Genomic DNA, 13,453 nt, shown 5'->3' with positions numbered 1-13,453 from the left:
ATAACAAAGTAATCAATTTTAGCGGTTACGCTAGCACTGGGACGTAGGTGTCCCACGATAGATTATCGGAGAAAAAGTGGTAATTTGCTGCATGCTGTTGCTATGTGCGGATGCTCTACTGGTAACCCTGCTGATGATGGTTTGCAGAACACTTACGAACACAGCTTCCACTTGTCTGTTGCTCGCTCTTCGAGTTGCATTTTAAATCCTCTCCTCCGATTCGCAGCGTACTGACACATCGGATTAGTTCGCGCCTGCAGATAGGCAAGCCAATGAACAGATTTGCTAAGCGGGCTGCTGCGGTTTGTTGGCACACGTTCCCAGTTAATTCGTGTCAATGAACTGCACGCACGTACTGAACTTCACTGTATCAAAAACGCTGCCCATATCTACCGTCTGTAATACGAGTTAAGGACTTGGAGAGATGTACTATCCACTGATGCGTATTGGTTTTCTGTGTGTCTTGCAGAGTATGAACAATCATCTTTTAAAACCCTGGACGCACTGGAAGCACTTCCGAAAATCCCTATTTGTTCAAAACTGGTTCAAATGGCTCTGAGCACTATGGGACTTAACATCTGAGGTCATCAGTCCCCTAGAACTTAGAACTACTTAAACCTAACTAACCTAAGGACATCACACACATCCATGCCCGAGGCAGGATTCGAACCTGCGACCGTAGCGGTCGCACGGTTCCAGACTGTAGCGCCTTTAACCGCGTGGCCACACCGGCCGGCAATCCCTATTTGTCCCACCCCTTTCTCATAATGGAAAACGAAACTGCGGGATATATATACAGGTTCTCTATTCACAAGCAAATAATAATTACACTGCAATTACTTGAATTGAGTTCTTGTAGAACGCCGTATCTCGATTTAATAATCCTGCCGGCCCAACTGACAAGAGAATCTCAGTATTTATATATACATATTACTTCTGAGTTTCTTTTGTCAGTTGGTTGTCAGTTGGCCCGGCAGGGTTATTACGCGAAATACGACGTTTTACAAGAACTCATTTCCAGTAGCTGCAGTGCAATGTTTACTTGCTTATAGCTACATATTTCAGCACAACATGCTTGTCTGTTTCGGCTTACAGTGGAATTTTCAAGTGCAGCTATTGGTGTTGTGAATAATGAATCCTATTTGCATCATTCTTATGATCGACAACTTATTTTTGTAAGTTACATTTATACTTAAGCCTTGGTGGAGTTGACGATAATATGTCATCCATGGACCAGCTATGAGTTATCTGTTGTGAAATATTGTTATTATACTCAAGTAGCTGTTACAGATTGCTAATAATTGTTTACAGCTATTTCACTGGCGGAATCCTTAGGCGCCATATGTTTACATATTTTTTATCTCTGGGAGTCACAGATGGTGTGTTTGTTGCATAGATAGTATATGGTTAAAACTTTTTGTGTATAGGTTATCAGTAAATTCATATGTTTATCCTGTCTTGGGGTCGAAAATTTCAATAAAATTTTCTAAGTTAGGCCTGTGTTTCAGATCAGTTTTTTCGCTGAGTATGTCGTTCGGAAAAGTTTTCATTTGAGTGTATACCTCCAATTCTTCCAAAATACTCATCGTAGGTTCCTTAGATATTCCTTGTAAAATCTGTACACTGTTTTAATGTATTCTGCTTTTGTACTTCATTTTTAAGATGTAGGTAAAACAGTGACTGACTGCTTTCACATGCTCTCATGTGTTCTTTGAATATAATGTTGAAGTTTCTTCGCGTTTGTCCGTTTTACAATTTCGCACAGTTTTCACAAGAAATTTTGTAGACTTCTGGGTTTGAAAATTCTGAGAATTTCGCTTTTTCTGATGGAACTCGTGTTTTCAGATTATTGGTCGTACAAAAAGCGTTGTAAGTCGAAACTGCTAGGTCGCTGTGGAGAAATATCTAGACAGAAACAGATAAATATTACATTTAATTTCCTGTAATTAACGGCTTGTGAAATGTCGTATTTAGGCGTAGTTCATGCTGCAGGCCCTACTGACAAAAAGCTGTAGACGTAGTCTTGAAAAAACGATATGAAAAAATGTTATGTTACTTACGCCTAAAGTGCAAGACGTCAAAATTAATGGAAAGTATACGTTACAACGTACAATGTGTTAGGTAAAAAATATTCCCGTCTTACTTCTGACGAAAAAATTACTAAAATAACAATGCATTACTGTCTTTCACGCCAAAAAAATTGTAAGTTAAAGGCTTCAGTTAAAGAACAATAATTGTACTGTGCACCTGCCCACTACTAAACACGACGGTTGAAACGTCTTATTGGGAAACATCAATAAAATAAATAAATAAATAAATAATAAAAAAATCGTCTTGGGCGTGGAAGTCGCTCGAACGTGCCTCGGGAATCAGTTTTCTGCGGTGGCGCAGCTGCGCGTCACGACGTGTTTATTTTTGCCGCTGGCGGATTCTCGCTCCTTCTCTGTTTGCCGAAAGCGTCTGCGGCGGAGTGTTTCTCGTGCGAGGCGCCCAGCTTGAATGACGTCACGCTTCGCCCCCGAAACGAATATCCCGCGGGTCTCGGCCGACTTGCGGAGATCGGAGAACGGATTGCTGAGGGCCGGGATTGGCGGATGCCTGCAGCTTCAGTTTTGCGGCTCCCGCCTCTGGTGCGCGGTTTGTTCTCTCCAACGACAGGTTATTGTTTTCGCCAATCGTCGAAGAATTTCGGGCTCTGCCGCGAATATTCTGCTCGCGGGAGGCCTGCCGACTAAGAAAACGGCCATCACTACCGCTTTAAGGCAGAGCACATACGGAAGAATAGGAAAAATGTAATGACATTAACGTCGCAAAAGGGAATTACGAAGTCAAAACTACCAAAAATTACGGCATCTAATGTTGCAAAATGAAAGCCACTCATACGATAGCGTAATGTGTGTGCACATAACCTTATGGCTTCTCTCTTTCTTCATACTGAAGCTTCGATTTTAATTCCGCCTGAATGTTCAATGTTCATTCAGCGGCGAACGATGCAGTTCTTCCTAAAGCGTATGTTAGTTGTATGCTCTTAATCGGGCCTAAAAAAAAATCTATGTCAACAACGACATCTACACCACTGGCCATTAAAACTGCTACACCACGAAGATGACGTGCTACAGACGCGAAATTTAACCGACAGGAAGAAGATGCTGTGATATGCAAGTGATCAGCTTTTCAGAGCATTCACACAAGGTTGGCGCCGTTGGCGACACCTACAACGTGCTGACATGAGGAAAGTTTCCAACCGATTTCTCATACACAAACAGCAGTAGTGTATTAAGTCTTTACATATGAGAATGTTATAACTAGCAAAATAATTAAATCTGCATCAGTGAAATTTGCATCTACGTTGTCGTAGCTGTTCAATGGACTAAGTTGGTGGAGAATGAAACTTTATCTTTGAAACTAGTCAAACTCTCACGTACTCAATGGAGGGTAAGTTAGTATTCAACTCTCGAAATTCTATATTCAAAGCGTTCGCAGGTTGCAGTGAGCAAAACTTTCGACTCAACATTTAGTGTCGCCCAATGCGCGTTGGTACATTACCAGTCGGGAACTGCTGCGGCGTTGTCTCCGTGCTGGATCTGAAACGCTGATTCCCTACTCTGGCCTTGACTGAGTCACTCAGTCTCAACTTCCCTGCGTTCCGTAGAATGTTAAATTTTCCCTAGTCGAAATAATGGCTATTACACACTCGCTGAGGGATGGAGCGACATGCACGGTGCTCTGCCCGCAAAAGTTCCCGCAGGAATATGAACTACCGCTTTACATCTGTCGCCACGATACGTGAAGGGTACCGTCTTCACTTCGCAGACGTAAAGGTCTCAATGTCTTCGCTATTTTTCCACACATAGGTGTGACCCGCTGCGAGACGAGAGAGCTCTGTTAATTTAGTTCTCAAAAATGCTTTTATATGAAGTGACTCTCCCCACCGTGTTTCTTCCACGTCACACAGTATGGCTTCAGCCAATCTCTGCGTTCACTTTATTTCATTTACGCATGCCCCTGTCGCTACAAGGGTAAATATAGTTTTGTTATTCGATACATGAGATTATTACAACTGCTTCCTGTTAACAATATAGAGTTATTTTCTGCGGATTTTATTCTGTGTCACCGGCCGGAGTGGCCGAGCGGTTCTAGGCGCTACAGTCTGGAACGGCGCAACCGCTACGGTCGAAGGTTCGAATCCTGCCTCGGACATGGATGTGTGTGATGTCCTTAGGTTAGTTAGGTTTAAGTAGTTCTAATTTCCAGGGGATTGACGAACACAGCAGTTAAGTCCCATAGTGAAACTTCCTGGCAGATTAAAAGTGTGTGCCCGACCGAGACTCGAACTTGGGACCTTTGCCTTTCGCGGCCAAGTGCTCTACCATCTGAGCTACCGAAGCACGACTCACGCCCGGTCCCACAGCTTTACTTCTGCCAGTATCTCGTCTCTTACCTTCCAAACTTTACAGAAGCTCTCCTGCGAACCTTGCAAAACTAGCACTCCTGAAAGAAAGGATATTGCGGAGACATGGCTTAGCCACAGCGTGGGGGATGTTTCCAGAATGTCTCCGCAATATCCTTTCTTTCAGGAGTGCTAGTTCTGCAAGGTTCGCAGGAGAGCTTCTGTAAAGTTTGGAAGGTAGGAGACGAGATACTGGCAGAAGTGGAGCTGTGGGACCGGGCGTGAGTCGTGCTTCGGTAGCTCAAATGGTAGAGCACTTGCCCGCGAAAGGCAAAGGTCCCGAGTTCGAGTCTCGGTCGGGCACACAGTTTTAATCTGCCAGGAAGTTTCATATCAGCGCACACTCCGCTGCAGAGTGAAAATCTCATTCTGCAAGTCCCATAGTGTTCAAAGCCATTTGAACCATTTTTATTCTGTGACGTAATTATGAAGCTCATGTAAGGGTCGAAAAATGCGGACTCCTTACAAGCCCATTCAGCTGTTCGCGAACTGCGGCCGGCTCCTCTTGCATCCACACGCAGCAAGCACACATCCTATCCATCATAGCAAGACTAACTAAAAAAGTGAACTATAAATGCTAGATGTGTCACCAAAGGACGTTGATGCGTCAATGAACTGGATTACTGGCTTTTCAGTGAGCAAGTATTGCGCTACACACTGAATGAATTTACACTTATTTAAACGCGAAGTTAAACCTTTTAAATAGAGAAGCACGCACGAAATTCAGTAAATATACTACGAAAACACACAAAAAGATAAACACTTAACTTTCCGCTCTAGACGTATATCAGCCTAATTCGTATGCATCGGTTTCCGAATATTCTTTTGTTTAGTGCATTGGGATTCTCTTAAGCATGAGCCACTACTTACCAAAAATTCCCCACTGCCATCTGTTCATCTGCAGAGCTCGATGAAGATATCGCGGTTGTTCCTGAGCTCACGAAGCTGCCGAATCTGTAGTTGTTTCCAGATGTTTCCCAACCAACGGCCTCCCTGCAGCTTGGATTACGTGACTACGGCACTGCTCCCAGTAAATTTAAATTAATATTCTAATATAAAATGTATAACATGACAGTGTTAAAAAATATTCTGTGAATACCGGCGCCGCTAACGAAACAACGCAACATGATAGAAACAAGGACTAAAGTTTTGCCTTAGTTTCACGCAGCGATTTAAGAACTACACACTGCAGGAAGCTACTGAAAATTAGCATTCGCTACATATAAATTCACTCTGTAAGTTAAACCATTGTTCACTGAATTAAATACATAATATATTCTTCCAATAAAATTACAAGGACAGCGCCTCATAAAAGTAACTTCCTACGAGTCTTTCAAAAAATATTAATGATGACTGCAATAGCCCTGCCGGCCGAAGTGGCCGTGCGGTTAAAGGCGCTGCAGTCTGGAGCCGCAAGACCGCTACGGTCGCAGGTTCGAATCCTGCCTCGGGCATGGATGTTTGTGATGTCCTTAGGTTAGTTAGGTTTAACTAGTTCTAAGTTCTAGGGGACTAATGACCTCAGCAGTTGAGTCCCATAGTGCTCAGAGCCATTTGAACCATTTTTTGCAATAGCCCTGGCGCAATTATATATCGCTCAATCAAGAATGAATACAATACAGAGACTCACTTTTGTGATTTCATGTTTTTCTTCTTCCATTTCAAGGAGTGGGTGTTCGTCCGTTCCTAAGCCAAATGAATTTAACAAAACTGTTGTCTCATCTCATCAGTAATCTTTCTATACGAAATGTTTTCATAAAGAAAATGTTTTCACGACCAAACATAAGACTAGGTTTACCCACCAACTTGGGATGTATTCTTAGTGTTACCTTTTTCCTCATAGTTCTACCAAGAGACGTGTGAACACATATCTTGTTCTTTGACATATCAAATCGTCAGTCGATGTAAACAAATCTATGCGTACCCATTAACTTTGGTTTGGCTCGTGGCTCATGCATCAGCATGGATCGAAAAAGAGAGTCGACCGTTTCTCTGATGATATGTAAAGGAGAGCTTTTCATGAAGAGACAGGCGTAAAACTTGCCAAGAAACCAATGCAACCGCCTGACAACGGGCTCCGGTCTGTAACTAGTAAAGGTACAATAAAATAATTTCTAAAAATGTTGTGGCTGATTGAAGCATTTCCTACAGGGTTATTCACGTAAACAGCTGAGGTGTTCTCTGATCATAATGGATGAAATAGTATTCCTGCTATTACTGTTAAGAATTTTTATACAGATGAGCTACATCATTTTGATATTGGGTGTAGGTTTCTGTATCGACAATATATCAGAAGACCAGGTCGTAGACTCCACTATCCTAGATACCTGTCAGTCTCGTGAATCAGATTGGCATAGTATGACCATGTTTCACATATTCCTTTAAGAATAATAATTTCATGTCGTCTGAGATGCCCAGATATGAGTTGGGTTGTCTTCATCCACCTGTGCAGCAAAAGAATATAAAGTAGTTTGTTCCGATATTTTGCGAAATCATCCTTTATGAAAATTTCAACCTGGTTTGTAAAGAAGCCAGATGCATAGAGACGTTATGTAGAGTGTGTATGACTTTTGTGGAGATGGCACTGCCTGTAGAATTATTGCACATTTTTTGCATTTATGTCTTGTTGTCCCTTTGTATTCTCGTATCCCTCTTCTAGCATGGCATTAAATAACAGATATCTGTAATCCTACTTAGGTTTCCAGTCCAACTTTTGTGGCAGCAACCTCTTCCGCTAAGTGACTTACAATTTTACTAGCGAAATATTAAGATATGCCTTAACTTCATTGAAGACGATTTGCTTCTTCTCACATCGGCACTACCTCCTCATTATGCAGCATGTATTAGGGTTTCGGGTCTAACTGGGGATAAAGTTTTCAGAACTCTTAGAACAGATAGCGAATCAGTGAGTGCGAAGTACGTACGTGTATCCATTATCAGGCAGAAATACAGTGCTTCTTGTACTCTCATAGATTTCCCGCTCATTATGCTTGTCTCTGTTACTGATACAGGTGTATCAGAACGTCGAATACACTGGCAGTAAAGTCAGTGGTTTTGGAGCAATTGATCCTAATAACAATTGCTTGATTGCGCTACCTCGAAAACAGCGCACCACGATAAAGTGTGGCTTGTCAATGGAAATTTAATAGTATGTGAATGACTATCCACCTGTTTCACTACATGGTCTGCAAGCGTTATTCATGTTTTATTAAAGTTTTTCTACTTTGAAGTTTATCGTTATGAATGGGGGCAAAGATTTTGATAAAATTTACCACTGTTGGCTCACTTCATTTGGCGTTTTCAATGTCCTTTCACTCTTGTGAGGACTTATTGGAACACTTTTTCTAAGAATAGATGATACTAGTGTTTGGGTATTTTTTAGTTTCTGTTCAGAACGTAAAAGCAGCCTACCGTTCAAATAAACGAGTAAATTTTACTTCGAAATCTTATTTTTTAATCGACAGTGAGCGTTTAATTTGTTAGAATGGATTTTTATTCTCTTCTGATATCTTGTGATTCTCCGTTTTCTGTCCTCCTTACTTTTTCTCGTCCCTATCATCCCATTAAATTTCTTCTATATACTTCTCTATAGAGAATTCAGATTATTGTTGTAGAGCTCTGGCTGCGCCAGTATTGGGTGCATCGAAACTGAAATAAACCACTACAGTCGTAGTCGAGATGCATACTCCATCAACAGTTCCAAATTTTAACTCATTTTGAAGTATGTAGCACTGCTATATTTAAGTGTAAGGTTTACATGCATTTCATTAGAATAAACTTACAAACTTTTGATCGTGAATATTTGCTACAAGAATTTATGTTATTGATAACGAATTTACGCTTGTTTAGGGAAACATTTGGAAATGGTATAAAACCTTGAAACCGCAAGTGGAATTAATGAATGTACTGAATGCTGCTGAAACGGTTTATTGATATTTTGGTACTTTGAGCATCGTCACATGCTACTATATTGAATACTGACTATCTGAACACGAAATGGGAATCATCCCAGCGCTCACACCAGTCAGCGGGAAATCGCGTAAATACGAAACCTGCATTGACCAATGTTCTATTTTATCCATTTTGTATCCAGTGGTCTGGTCCGCTCTGCATTAAAATTACTACAGTTTTCATAGTATTTCGTACACGTGCCTCAACGAACAATGTCCTCTTCGACATCGATAAGTAGAATGGTATGGACCTAATCGTGGAAACGAATTTGCATTTTCTTCGGAAATGTCTCATCGCGTCTGGACAGCAGCATAGTTTAGTAGCTGCTTGACTACGAAACAGAAAACTTTGAGCCAAAAAGAACGTTACTGAAACCCTTCAAAAGCAATGGAGGGTGGGACGTTGGCCACAGACGGGCGAAACTGTTGGTATAAGTGTTAATTGTTTATCTGTTGTTTCCATTGCTGTTTGTTATATTGTGAATATTTAACCACTACCCAAGAAAATCTGAATCAATACTTTGATAGGTCCAATGTACAAAATTTCCTTACTATGCCATCAAACGGTGATCAGTAAATACGGAGCTCTGGTTATGCAGCGCGTAGTGATATTTCAGAGAACGACGCATGAGGCGACACTAGTCACATGGTCATTAAATCTGCTATCGAATGGTCAGTCATCGAAAATCAAGTACAGTCTCAAATAAGGAGAGGTCATTAAATGCTCACTCTGAGGCAATGGAAGGTAGCTGAGTCTAAAAGTAGAATGGTCATGCGTCAAGAAAGCAGAGTCAATCTCAAAGAAGGAGAGTACGTTGACCTTGCAGCTGCAATGATCAAGCATTGGACAACAGACTCAGTCACAGATAAAGACTGAATCTAGAAGTATGAATTACCAAACCGCAGGCACTAGACTAAATCACAGGCACGAAATGTCTTTCAGTTTGCAGATAGAGTTGTCAACCCTTGGTTAGCATACTCAATATCAGACACGAGTGATCGTTGAGTCTGCAGGCAACGTGGTGGAGACTTGGAGAGTAGCCTGAATCTGAGAGAAAGAGATAGTCTTTAGTCTGTAGGCAGAAAGCTCAAGCCTCAGCCAGCACACCCAATCTCAAGTAAGGAGAGATCGTTCAGTCTGCTAGCAGAGTAATAGAGCCTCAGACAGCACTCTCAGTTACAGAAGAGGAGGGGTCGTTGTGCTTGGATGTAGAATGGGTAAGCCACAGACAGTACATGCATTATCAAACACGAGAGGTTATCGAGTCTGCAGGCAGAACGGTCGAGACTCGGATAGAAGGCTCTGTCTCGGAGGAGGAGAGTCTTGTTGAGTCTGTAGGTACAATGATCAAGACTCAGCCTGGAAAACTAGTTTCCGACAAGGAAAGATCATTTGCTGGTTAGAGAACACTGCTTCAGACAGCACACTCAATCAGGAGGGGCTGTTGTACCTGCAGGAAGAATGGCTGAGCTCGATTCAGTATCAGACATGAGAGCTCATTGAGGCTGCTGGCAGACTGGTCAATACTCAGAATGAGATTTTAACTCTGCAGCGGAGTGTGTGCTGATATGAAACTTCCTGGCAGATTAAAACTGTGTGCCGGACCGAGACTCGAACTCGGGCAAGTGCTCTACCATGAGGAACTGGCAGAAGTAAAGCCGTGAGGATGGGGCGTGAGTCGTGCTTGGGTAGCTCAGACGGTAGAGCACTTGCCCGCGAAAGGCAAAGGTCCCGAGTTCGAGTCTCGGTCCAGCACACAGTTTCAATCTGCCAAGAAGTTTCTGGTCAGTACTCGTACAGCAGGCTCAGAAAAGGAGAAGTTTGTTGAGTCTGTAGGTAGAATGGTGACGTCTTAGCCAGCAGACCCAATGTCAGATGAAGTGAGCTCGTTGAGTCTACTGGTAGAATAAAAGAGCCTCAGACAGCACACTCAGTTAAAGAAGAGGAGGGGGCATTGTGCTTGCAGGTACAAACATTAAGGTTGAGACACCAGACTCAATATCAGACATGAGAGGGTATTGAGCATACAGGAGCAATTTTCGTGTCTCACTCAACGGACATCATCTCAGAAGAAGCAAGGTGGTTGACTTTGCAGGAAAAATGCTCAGGCATCAGACATCAGGTTCAGCCTCAAAAAGGAGAGATCATTGAATTTACGGGTGCAATGGTGAAACCTTGGTCAGCAGACTCAGTCCTAGACATGGAGGGTCATGGAGACTCCTGGTGGAATGGTCGACATTTGGGCAGGAGGTTCACTTTTAGAGGATAGGTTATTGAGTCTGCAGGATGAATGGCAGACCTCCAAACAGCACATTTAGTCACATACCAGGAGGAGCCTTCGAGATGAGGCTGCCTGAGGTGCCGTATCTACTGATCACTGGTCAGCGGGACACATGTAAATTGGGATTGTAGCCAAATTGGTCGTTTCAGACCCCTCCAAAGTGATTATGAAGTTTGGAGGAAGTAGATTTTCAGTTTAGAAGCTATGTAAACAACGTAGGTCCATTTGCCCCTTCCTTGTACACCAAGGTTCAGTCTGGCCATATGAGGCACCAGCTGACCGCCCGTCTGTGGTCGCTCATCGTCCTAGGAGTGGTCGGGCCACAGGGTGAGTGGCTTGGCGTGGTCCGCAGCGGCAGCGGTCTCCGATGGTGAGGCATGGTGCGGCCGTGTGCGGGCGTCGGCCCGTGGGCGCCTAGCCGCGGCCATGGGGCGCGCGCGGCCGTCATGGCGCTCTTCGGGATGGTGTGGCTGCTGCGCGTGCGCGCCGAGATGCGGCGCTGCGCCAAGTGCCGGCGCGACCAGCAGCTGCAGCTGCAGCAGCTGCCGCCGCCGCCACCTGGGCCCGGGCCCGCCACCATCTCGCTGCCGCCCCCGGGGGAGCGCGACCGCGACCGCGACCACGACCACGACCGGGACAGGGCCTCCGTGTCTGCCTCCGCCTCTTCGGCCGCCACCTTCTACACGCCGCTCGACACGCCCGGCACCTACTGCGAGGTGCACGGCTACGTCCCGCCCAAGGAAGGTGCGTACCACTGCCACCAATCCACGTACAATTATCCAGCAATCACATATCCCATCGTACACAGTCTCGACACACCGACATTCCATAACAAAGGTATGACATCTCAACCATGAAGACAGTCTCAATCAAACACTATCATTATAAATGGGGCGCCCGGCCTGGGTGGCCGAGCGGTTCTAGGCGCTACAGTCTGGAACCGAGTGACCGCTACGGTCGCAGGTTCGAATCCTGCCTCGGGCATGGATGTGTCTGATGTCCTTAGGTTAGTTAGGTTTAAGTAGTTCTAAGTTCTAGGGGCCTGATGACCTCAGAAGTAAAGTCCCATAGCGCTCAGAGCCATTTGAACCATATAAATGGGGCAGTCACAAGAGGACCATGAGCTGGTTCAAAAATGGTTCAAATTGCTCTGAGCACTATGGGACTTAACTTCTGAGGTCATCAGGCCCCTAGAACTTAGAACTACTTAAACCTAACTAACCTAAGGACATCACACACATCCATGCCCGAGGCAGGATTCGAACCTGCGACCGTAGCGGTCACTCGGTTCCAGACTGTAGCGCCTAGAACCGCTCGGCCACCCCGGCCGCACAATGGACTGGTTCCTTTCAGAAGTCACCACCACACACGTTGAGAAATTTATCCTGCTGAGAGATGAGACAGTCAAAAAAATGGTTCAAATGGCTCTGAGCACTATGGGACTTAACATCTATGGTCATCAGTCCCCTAGAACTACTTAAACCTAACTAACCTAAGGACATCACACACATCCATGCCCGAGGCAGGATTCGAACCTGCGACCGTAGCCGTCGCGCAGTTCCTGACTGTAACGCCTAGAACCGCTCGGCCTCTCCGGCCGGCCCAACAGGGTGATTCCGTCTGAGAACATTACGGGAGTTTTGACTTTATGGCGCATTGCAATGTCTCCAAGCAGTCTTCTTATTGCTGCGCATTGATTGTGGCACCACACTCGAAGAACTCAATGAGCAGAGTGCCGCAGCAGTCGAAGATAAGTTGGTCATGACCTTATCAGAACTTGTGTGACGAGCTTTGGATTTCTTTGGTAGGAGAGATGTGGGATGTTTCCACTGTTGGCTGTGCCGTGTGCCCTTGGGCTATCGGAATGCTCACAAACCGAATCCTTCTGTTCCAGGGTAAAGCCAACCACTGCACTGCGGATCGGTCGAAGGCTAACCTTCAGCGATTTGGCTGGGAAACACTGCAACACTGTACAGCCTGGATCTTTAATGTGTGATTCTAATATGTCTGGCGACCTGAAGAAATACATGTTTGGACGTCAGTTTCAGTATGACAAGGAAGTGCAGAAGTGGGTATGGTTGTAGATCCATCAGCGCCCGACCACATTCTAGAAAACAGGAGTTGATGGTCTCCTCTTCTAGTGGGATGCCTGTCTTAATGCGTGTCGTGATTACTTTTGAAAAGAACTGTTCCATGGTTCCACTGTACAGATGTTTGATTTTCTTTTGACTGCCCCTCATATTTTCATTAACACCCAAGAAAGTGATCCCAAGACAGTTATTAACATAACGAGGAAATTTTGGGATGCTTCAAGAAGTTTCCTCCAGTTTCAGAAGACTATGTCTTCAAGATCAAGTTGTTCCAATCACTCATCAGCTCGTTCAAGGCCAGGCACAAGTGTAATATGCTACCTGCTGGGGAGCCCTAATGCGCACGTTCTGTGGTGCGCATATTTCTTGGTCTCATTTGCCCACAGATGCTGGACCAGAGCAGTACATACACGTAGGATAAGGCCCAGCTGCGAGACTGCCCATGTGTCAGCTATGTAATCACTCCTCCCAACGTCTGACCACTGTCGCCCTACTTGCCGCTGGAAGGTGCTTGAGCTGGAACGAAATGTTGTAGAAGAATGTATGTAGTAACTTTGGGGAACTTCAACTCACGCATTGGTTTATAAAGTTTTTATTTCAAAAGGACCATCAAACATGAACAAGACCACCATATCCACTTCCACCATGTCAGTGACAGCTTTCTAGACACCTCACAACACG

The 13,453-nt window shown here is 44.4% G+C and overlaps 1 non-coding gene across 1 annotated transcript; it reads left to right on the top strand.

The window, feature by feature from the left end:
* The first annotated feature begins 11,582 nt into the window (after window positions 1–11,582).
* On the top strand, window positions 11,583–11,666 carry Trnap-ugg (transfer RNA proline (anticodon UGG)). The gene has a single exon. It is a non-coding gene; the product is annotated as a tRNA-Pro (tRNA).
* Window positions 11,667–13,453: the final 1,787 nt, after the last annotated feature.

Source organism: Schistocerca nitens, chromosome 2 (genome assembly GCF_023898315.1).
Source record: "Schistocerca nitens isolate TAMUIC-IGC-003100 chromosome 2, iqSchNite1.1, whole genome shotgun sequence".
In the NCBI taxonomy this organism is placed as follows: Eukaryota; Metazoa; Arthropoda; class Insecta; order Orthoptera; family Acrididae; genus Schistocerca; species Schistocerca nitens.
Note: the sequence above shows the minus strand (reverse complement) of the source record. Positions and strands in the feature narration are given on the sequence as shown.